This window comes from Octodon degus, unplaced genomic scaffold (assembly GCF_000260255.1).
Source record: "Octodon degus isolate 3935 unplaced genomic scaffold, OctDeg1.0 scaffold00142, whole genome shotgun sequence".
In the NCBI taxonomy this organism is placed as follows: Eukaryota; Metazoa; Chordata; class Mammalia; order Rodentia; family Octodontidae; genus Octodon; species Octodon degus.
In genome coordinates, this window is record NW_004524718.1 from 1,939,425 (window position 1) to 1,949,499 (window position 10,075).

At 35.1% G+C, this 10,075-nt stretch overlaps 1 pseudogene; it reads right to left on the reverse strand.

Moving 5' to 3' along the window:
• Positions 1-8,585: 8,585 nt before the first annotated feature.
• LOC101582921 overlaps positions 8,586-10,075 on the reverse strand; it is a 2,153-nt pseudogene continuing 663 nt past the window's right edge.

Genomic DNA, 10,075 nt, shown 5'->3' on the forward strand with positions numbered 1-10,075 from the left:
AAAATAATATCCCAACTTGATGTTTAATATCCTCTGGTTTTGTTAACATTTTTAATTAGTTTCTATGCATTTACAAGAGTAAGAGAAAATATTCTATCTCCTTAAATACTGTAACAGTATCTGTCTTTTGTAATTGTATCTCAATGATTTGTAAAGCAACAGTTAAAATAATTGTCTTATGAAAATTGGCAGTTAACTTTACTGAGTATGTTTGTACAAGGATTCGAAGCTTCCAACTTCATATACACTGATATTTTTCTTTACCCACAAATTTTCTAACAGACAAGATATGTTCAAGGACTGCATGCTTCTTATCAAAAGTTATCATAAGCTTGCTGAGAATTATTTGGTGAATTAAATAAGCAAAGCATCTTTTAAATATGAGCAAGGAAACTAACTCCACTTCAGCTAAGACTTCTTTTCCTGGATAGTTGAGAAGATCTCAATAAAGACACTTCTATTTTCTTCAGTAAGTGAAAATTGTTATAAATGGCTGTCTCATATGTAGTAGCTACATTAATACTTTCAACAAACATACTTATCTATACAAATGTGATATTTTTACTGTTTCCTTGACCTGCTACTTCCTATTTGACACTTAAATTCTATCTCACAGCTTGGGCTATTGCAACAAAATATCATAAAGCAAGTGGTTTATAAGCAATATTTATCTAATTAACAAAATTTTTGGATCTGTGAATTCCAAGATTGGAGGACTGTTGGATTCAGCATCTGGTCACAGTTTAATTCTCAGATAGCAACTTCTACCTGCACCCTACAGTGGCTACAGTTATATAAACTATATGAGCAAACAAGCTCTGTACAGCCTCTGTCAAAATGGTAGAAGTAACTGCTAATGAGGACTTTATCCTTACTTCTCAATCATCTCCTAAAGGCGCTCCCTTAATATTATTGCTTTAGGGATTAGGTTTCATATGTGAGTTTTGGAAATGCAAAACTATTGAGACTGCAGAAAATCAGACCCAACTTCATTGCTTTTTCACACATTCCTTATCTTTGACCAGAAAAGTCCATTAATATTTAACAAACCTTATACATGAATTATAATCATACATATATGTTTTCATATTTTAATATCTCCCATCTGTTCTATAAAATCCATGGCACAGATGTGGCAGGTTTTATTACCTCTTAAAAAAATTCCAAAAGGATTTATTATTTTAATGGAAAGATAAAATTGACTTGGAGGGATGAGAAAAATCAGCCATGGCAGGAGGACAGCACTGGGCATAGCCATTCTGTAACCCACAGATGTGAGTGAGCTCGCTGACCCAGGAAATTATCTTCCATCAGAACAGAAAGCAGGTATGATGGATGATGTTGCTGGTGTGGACCACTGTCCCAGGCAAAAGGGAGGGGCAGGAATGTGAGGGCAACTGCAGAGAATGCAAGCAGTTGCCTGGCTTCAATCATACTTTATACATGATATTAACAAAAAGGAATAAAAAAAGTAAGGTTAATAAATGAAAAAAAGACACAAGAAAAAAAATGTCACAGGGCTGTACTGCTACAATGCTATATATGGTTAGATTTCTCAATTTCTGTGTAAAAATATGTAATTGTTTATTCATACTTTTTAAATTTTTTTTTAAATTTTTTCTCCATATTCTGTAGAGACTTAAATTGTAACATATCAATGCTATATGGAAAATACCTCTCCAAGTTATGCCTAAAATGTTTGATATTCAGACAGATAGTGAAGTTAAACCCAACTGCATATGTTGTAGGGTAATAATAAGCTTCTCTTATGGAGAGTTAACAATTTAATTTTGCAGACCAAAATTAGAGAACAATAAGGACTGCAAGGACTGCCAGCATTTTGGGCCTAGACTTTCAAGTTCAGTGAAGACTCAGGACATAGGAAAACCTATAATGTAACATCATGTAACTCAGTTGTGTCCCAGATTTTCTGATCGAGGAGATTATAGGGCCAGAGAGCAATGTAATCTATGATGTAGCATGTGCCTAAGGAGAGTCACATGGAGAGAAAACATTCTCTCAGGTTTTCACAGAGAGCGAACTGGTCAAGAAATGGCCGTGACTCATCCACATGGCTGACACTGACAAAGGATCTACAAACTGTAGTACAGGGATTCTGGATAAATCCTGAGGGTACTTGACTGAATTTATCAGATACAAAAGATACATTTCTTGTTATATAGGTCTTGCTTTATCTTGTTTTTAGCAATCCAGCAGATAAATATAAAAACAAGGTATAAAAAGTAAAGCCATGTTAATATGCTGAGCTGTGAAAGGCTCAAGTAAACAACTTCTGACATTGCCAGTCCTATGGATAACCCACTATTGCCATAGACTACTGGACTATATTGGATTATTCTGCTGAATTCACACACCTGCAATATTTAAATGGCAATGGAATACCTACCTGTAACAAAGCTAACCAAAAAAAGGGGGGTGAATGCAAAGGAAGGATAATTTTTTTTATCAGTATATAGAAAGGAAGGACCATTTTTTTGTATCTGTATATATATAAAATAGGATAGATACACAGCTGCATTCTTTTAATTCAATGAGAAGAAAGATTTGTACTAATAGTATTTGGACAGGATATCATGTCTGCATCTTAGTGGTTATTATGAATAACCACTAAGAAGATAATAATATGCAATGTATTAATTATTGAAACTGTCCTATCAATAAGTTTTGAAATTTTCTCATCACTATGTGTTTCTCAATAAAATTAATAAAAAATTTAAATATTTATCTAACAACCAAAAAAATAAAATATTACAAAATCTGAAAAAATATAAATAAATAAATAAATAATAACAAAATCGGGCATGACTGACTCTGAATTCCTCTGGCTTTCTACTAGAACTGCTTTCTTTTCAATTGAGCTGTGTGTATTCCATCTACTGTAACATCTCAGCAGAACTTCTTAAACACAGTAAACACTGAATAAAATGACTTGCTAGCTTGAACTGTATTTAAAAAATACATTCTGTTTAAATTTGCAAAATTTTAATTTGAACTTCCTGAGTAAAATCTTAGGTAAATTTTCATAAATTTGCTTACTCATTTATTCAAGTAGCATTTTAACATAAATTGGTCAGTTTGTAGTGTGTTTGAAAACTAAAATGAAGTGTCAAAACCTCCATCTCCCTGAAGCTTACCAAGTTATTGGAGGATACAGAACATTAAATAAAAAAATAAAATCCTGTGTGATAAATGTTAAAATAGAAGATATGTTTCTTGTTGGCAGATCATATAAGGACACTTACCTCAAACATAAGAATGAAAACAGATAAATTCAATCTGTAACAATCCCCTGGGATGTTTCTTACATATAAACTAAAGTGATCTCCTTCAAATTATATATTTATAATTTATACTAACTTTATGAATTGTATACAATTAAAAGAACGTTAGTTTATTAAGTAGTTTATTTGATTGCATTTTGTTTTTGTTGGATTTGGGTTGACTGATTTTTATCTTGGGAAAAACTTGATTACACATTAGATATAGATAATGATACTTCTTCTAATGCCATTAATCTAGATAAGAAAAATGAATAAAGGTAAATCCATAATTTCACTGAGGGATTGGGAAAGTTGACTGCCACTGAAAATGAGTAACTACTGAACTCTACAGTAAACCCATTGAAATGCTATGATTTCTTCAGATTCCTTATGATTCCTTCACAAAGATGGACAAATCGTGGGCTGCTTAGGTCATCCAGGGTCACCAAGCTGCCCTCTGCAAGATAAAAGAAATGGCAAAGCAGGTGCCCAGCATCACTGCAGGAAGCAGTGGAATTTAGGATGCTTGTGCTATGTAGAATGAATGGTAGTGATAGTAGAAAGGACATGGAGTATGTTGCATTTATAGATTAACAATGCTTTATAAAATCTGCAGTAGAATCTTTCTGAATTAGATCTTCACAAAACTGGAGCTATTATACCTGAATTAAAATACTGACACCCCGAGCAGGCAAGATAGCTCAGCAGTCTAAAGTGCCTGCTTAGGCAAGCTTAGGCAAGTGCAGGAACCATGACTTGATCCCTAGCACCATGTGTCATGCCAGCCGCACCCCTAGGTTGGGCTGAGCCAGCCACAAAATGCAAAGAAAGAAGGAAAAGAAGAAAGAAAGGAAGGAAGGGAAAAGGAAGGAAGGGAGGAAGGAAGGAAGGAAGGAAGGAAGGAAGGAAGGAAGAGGAAACACTGAGACATTTATTTAGTTGTTTATCATATATATATATATATATATATATATATATATCCAGAAGTATTTCTTTCATTACTGTAAAAATACAAGTAATACCTTACTTCAAAGTCTTGTAGTTTGACTGGAAATATTGGTTTATATGTATAAAATTCTGTGTAAAATAACTGTCTCTTGTCAAACTGGGCTAATACTAAGCATCATTTATGTTACTCTTTGATCAGTGGATAATTTTAAATTTTATCAACCATCTAACATGTAAGAAGGGATACATTACCATATCCAGTAAAAGTGGTGTGGACAGAAGTTATGGTTACCACTTCCATGAATTGCACAAAAAATCATGCATAATTTTCAAAATATTTTCTACTTCTGAGTACTCACTACAGATGAAAATGTTGACTATAATTAGCATGACAAGGCTGAAACTCTAAATAAATGGATGGGATCAAGACCTTATTCCTTAACCATGTTGATATAAGAAATACAAAAACAAAACAAAAAAGAAGCCTATATATTGTTACTGGCTGTACTTAACCTTTTTTTGAAGGTTAAAAATGGTTAAATATGGTTGCATAATTTGTGAAGAAATAAAAGTAATGCTTTTGAGAATGAGCCTGGACCACTGGGAAAAAAATCTGTTGAGATTTGAAATTGTTTTATATTTTTGATGCTGGGAATTGAACTCAGAACCTTGCCATCCAGGCTCTCTGCCACTGAGCTATATACCCAACATTTAGCTATTTACTGTAAAGGAGATATACATCTACAAACTCTCAGCAATCTATTCAGTAGTATTTCCTGTCTCATGGTTGTCACTGTATTAGTTTTCTATGGTTAGTGTAATAAATATTTGTTGATTTAAAACACACAAACTTACTACTTTTTGCTCTGAATATCACAAGTCATATATTGAAGGTAGAAACTTTTTCCTGCATAATCACTCTTTACACGATAATGTTGTAGGCAGCTGAATTAGATAGAAATATTGTAGGCAGTCAGATAGGGCCAGGCCCTCAAGGAGACGATGTAGAAGACAAGGTGACTTTGCAACTTGGAAGAGATAGACATACCCATATGGGCGACATCTCAAGACAAAAAAAGGGAAACATATACTTCCCTAGGGATGGGCATCGGGATTGATATTTTAAATAGACAACCATCACCTGGAAAGAGCTTAAATACATGACTAACCCAACCCCCAACAGGAAGAGACCCTGTCCCATATTCATGCCTACTTGCTATGAGTGACTTGCTTCCTCATTGGGTACTGGATTTAATCAATTGTACCTCAGCAATGATGCTTGTAACCCCCTTAATTGACCATAGTTTTGTCCCACCTCATGTCCACCAAAGTGAGTTCCCATATCTCCACCACTTTAGACATAAATGTCTATAGTAACAGTCCTATGCGAATCAATCTGAATTTATTTTCCTTTGATGCAGTTTGACAGAAAGAGTACAGTAGCTTCATGTCATACTGGGCCAGCAAGATAGCTCAGTGGACTAAGTGCCTGCTCAAGTAATTGCAGGGACTGGTTTGATGCCCAGCATCACATGCTGCATGGGTGTTCCCCTTGGGAGTGCTGAACCGGCGACCAAGTCCAGGCCTGGTGGAGCACGCCTATGATCCAAATCTGGAGAGGCTGAAAACAGGATCATTAGAGACTGAACTGCATCGTGAGACCCTGTGGCAAATACATAAAAATTTTAAAAAAGATAGTGATAATAATGGATGAAAACATTCATGTTATCTAATGCAATTGTTCCTAGATATGACAAAATAATTAGAATATTGAATTGGAAAAATAAGCTTTATTTGAAAACCAAAAAGACATTGCTATATCCTTTGAAAATAAATATTTAAGGTATTATAATTATCATTATGTACTAACAATAATGCTATTTTATTCTTTTTATCAAATGCTTATATTAAAAAAATTGTATTTGAAGTATTTTGAGTTATGTGTAATTCAGTGAAAATTCCACTATAGCTAACACTTTTGTAACTACAAAAGCTAATAAGACAAAAATGTAGCTTTTTGTTTATTTAGTTTCATTTTACAATTTTCATTATGTTACTTGTGTGACAAATATATCATTCTTTTTTAGATATCCTTTCAACAGTTTCTCAAAATGAAGAGAAAACAAAATAAATACACTTTATAGAAAATATTCAGCTACTGTATGTCTCAGTTACTTTTTTCTCGTTGCTGAGATAAACCACCTGATATCCAAAATCAAGGAAGGAAAACTTTATTTAGCTCACCTTTAGTGGAGGTTTCAGTCCATACTCAGCAGCTTGAAGGCAGAGCGGCACATGGCAGAGAACAGCAGCTCACTGAGGCCAAGAACAGCATAGAAGTCAGGCTCACGTTGCTGTGGTTTGATCCCCTCAACTCAAGCCAGCCAAACCTGCCCTGAAGGCATTCAGAGAAAAACAAACAAACAAACAAAAAAACCCAACAACAAACAAACAAACAAACAAAAAAAAAAACAGCATAGAGGAAAGGGAGGAGCAGCAGCAGACATGGCAGCTAGCAAACCTCTCGCCCTTCCTTATATTGTATTCAGACTGTCTGCCCCAGGGTGGGTGTAGAACCTACACATAGTCCTGGTATTGGATCATGAATTAATCACAAACTCTAGAAGCCAAGAAGTCACCCCAATGACTGCATGAAGCTTTGGGGAAGACGACTAGACACAAGCCATAGCACTGCACTTGCCTAACCTATTTCTAATTATTTAAAAAGAGGTTATCATTTAAAGTTTGAAGAGAAATAAATGTAATCAATCATTTAAATGTGTATACCTAGCTGCATAATATACACTATATTTGAAGGAATTTGAAATTATATTTTGGTGTTTTTCAGACATTAAATATACTTGCAAATCAATCAAACTTAATGTTTCTGTGTTGGTAGTGTACTAATCACTACACGTTATTGAAAACAGTATGAATTTTTTCTGTGTCATAAATCCTCCTTGTATTAAAACACTGAAAAGTCATAAAGCCACATAGTAGTGTTCAAAAGAGTTTTCAATCAATATTGCACTCACAACAAAAATATCATTTGTGGTCAAACTTTTTTCAGTAAATGCTAGTTTATTAAATATACATTTACATTAGTGATTGGTTGTGCCAAAAGTTAAAATACAACAAAATGTTAATTATTTCAAGGATATAACAAACAAAGATAATTTCCTGAAAGTCCAAGCAAATAATTTAGATTAATAACATGAATGGACTCCATATTTGATGTCATGTTTATAACTTTAGATATGCAATACATTTTGTATATCAAAAGGTAATATAGAGTTATGTTTAGGGATTCACCATAGTGATATAGAACATTATCTTTGTTGTAGTTTATCATTTCACAAGACTTTAAAATTTACTTTTCAAACAATCCTCTGCCTCTAACCTTCAGAAATGTCACCAGTAACCTAGTATTTTGAATATAATACATGTATCATTTATACATAAATGACTATAGTAACAGTCCTATATGGATCAATCTGAATTTATTTTCCTTTGATGCAGTTTGACAGAAAGAATACAGTGGCTTCATGTCAAAAATGCACTGCGCATCAATTTTTTAGAAGTAGCCATGGTAGACATAAAGAATTTTAAAAAACATAAAAGGATGTTAAGTTTTATTTTCATTTAAAAGTTAAAATCTCATAAAATGTTGACATTGTTTGAATAATGCTATTTGTCCTGTGCATGTAAAGCCCAGGTTTTTTAATTAATCCATTATCTTTCAATTTTCTTTCTTTTTTTTTTCTTTACTTTTTAAACTCAGCTGTATTTATTACCTCTTAGCAGAATGTGACCTGGGCGCTCTACTTCCATTCACAGGCCTTGCTCCAAGTGATTTTTGAAATAGCTCTGTGGTATCCCTGGAAGTTGTCTGTCCCTTAAAACAGTACTTTTCTTTGGAAAACAAGCCCATGCAGCTTCTGCCATCAAATTTTCAGTATATCGTACTTCTAGAATCCTAGGACATGCAGATTTGAAACTATTGGGGAAAGTTTAGAAAAACATCCCATAAGAAAACTCAAGCTATCTTAACAAACATTCCTTCAAACATCAGGGAATCTCAACACTTCAGAGACACAAGATTTGGTCTGCTAAGGAATGCGGCTCGGTAGCTAAGCACTTCAGACCTCACAAAGTAAACAGTTAAGGTACATCTTACCACAAACACCTCAACCTGTTAAGATAAACCAAGGTGAAACTAGAGAATGCACTGCTAGCTCTGCTTAGGGCATAAAATATCACAGTATTACTTAAAAAAGGAAAGAAATCTTACCTTCCCCTTAAAAGTGGATATCATGCCATACAGACTTAACAAAAAATCCTTGAAAATATATATTATCAGAGGGAATGAAGGTTAAAGCACTGAACACGCATTTGTGGTTCTTTGGGCTGAGCACAGTTGACTTCTTCCATGTGCGACGTGTCGTCATCTCCTTCAAGGGGTGGCATCTCCTAGTTGACAGCAGCATCAATGTCGTCAGAGGTGGGGTCGTCCTTATCAATACCTAGACCCAGCTTGATCATCCTGTAAATCCTGCTCTCGTGTGTCTGTGAGTCTTCCGGGCTGAAACCAGAGGACAGCAGTGCGGTTTCATGCAGCAAGACCAGATCCTCCAGACACTTGTCGTTCTTATCGGCCTCAGCCTTTTGCCTCAAGGTCTCAACAATGGAGTGGTCAGGGTATATCTCCAGGAGCTTTTTTGCCTCCATGTAACCCATCATGGAGTTGTCTCTTAGGGCTTGGCCCTTCCTGATTCTTTCCATGTTTGCCCTCCAGCCATATGTGCTTGTGACGATACAGCATGAGGACGTCACTAATTGGTTTGACACAACCACCTTTTCTACCCTTTTCTCCAAGATGTCTTTCATGATCTTGTACAGGTTTCCAAACTTTGTCTTTTTCTCTTCCTGTTTCTTTGTTTTTTTCACTCCTCTTCATCTTCTGAAAGTTCCAAGCCCTCTTTGGTAACTGACACTAAAGTTTTCCCCTCAAATTCCTTCAGCTGCTGGACACAGTACTCATCAATGGTCTTGATCATATAGATCACTTCTAAGACATGCTTCCATAGCCATTCCATGAAGGCTGAGTTAGCTATCTGGTCCTTGGTTTTACCTATGATGTAATAGATGTGCTCTGGTTCTCCTTCATCCTGGTGCAACAGTCCTTGAGAGAAACCATCTCGTCCCCAGAAGCAGATGTGCAGTAGTGTAGCAGATCTGAAAGCTTCTTCCAATTTTGGGAGTCTTCATGTGTACCAAGCTTTATGCTCTTACAAAACTGCTAATAGAACTTCTTGTTGTTCTTATCCTTCACCAGTTCAGTGAACAATTCTAAGCACTTCTTTACCAAATTCTTTCTGATCATTTCCAAAATTTTGCTCTATTGTAAAATTTCCCGAGAAATGTCTAGAGGGAGATCCTCAGAGTCCTCCACCCCTCTGATGAAATTCAGCTTTTCACAGTTATCCATGATGAAAACTCTGTGGTCATACAACTTGCTGTTGTTCTTCTTTCTGTTTTCAAATAGGTCAAAAGGAGCTCATCATAGGACAAAAAGAAGAACCCTGAATTCCAACTGTCTTTCCACAGAAAAATGTTTCACTGCCAGGTGATCCTTCCATTCATTGGTCAGACTCTTGTAGAACTCCCCATACTCCTCATTAGCAATATTGTCAGGGTTTCTGGTCCCGATGAGCTTTGTTTTGTTCAGTTTTTCTTGTTCTATATACTTCTCCTTAATTTTCTTCTTCTTCTTCTTCTTCTTCTTCTTCTTCTTCTTCTTCTTCTTCTTCTTCTTCTTCTTCTTCTTCTTCTTCTTCTTCTTCTTC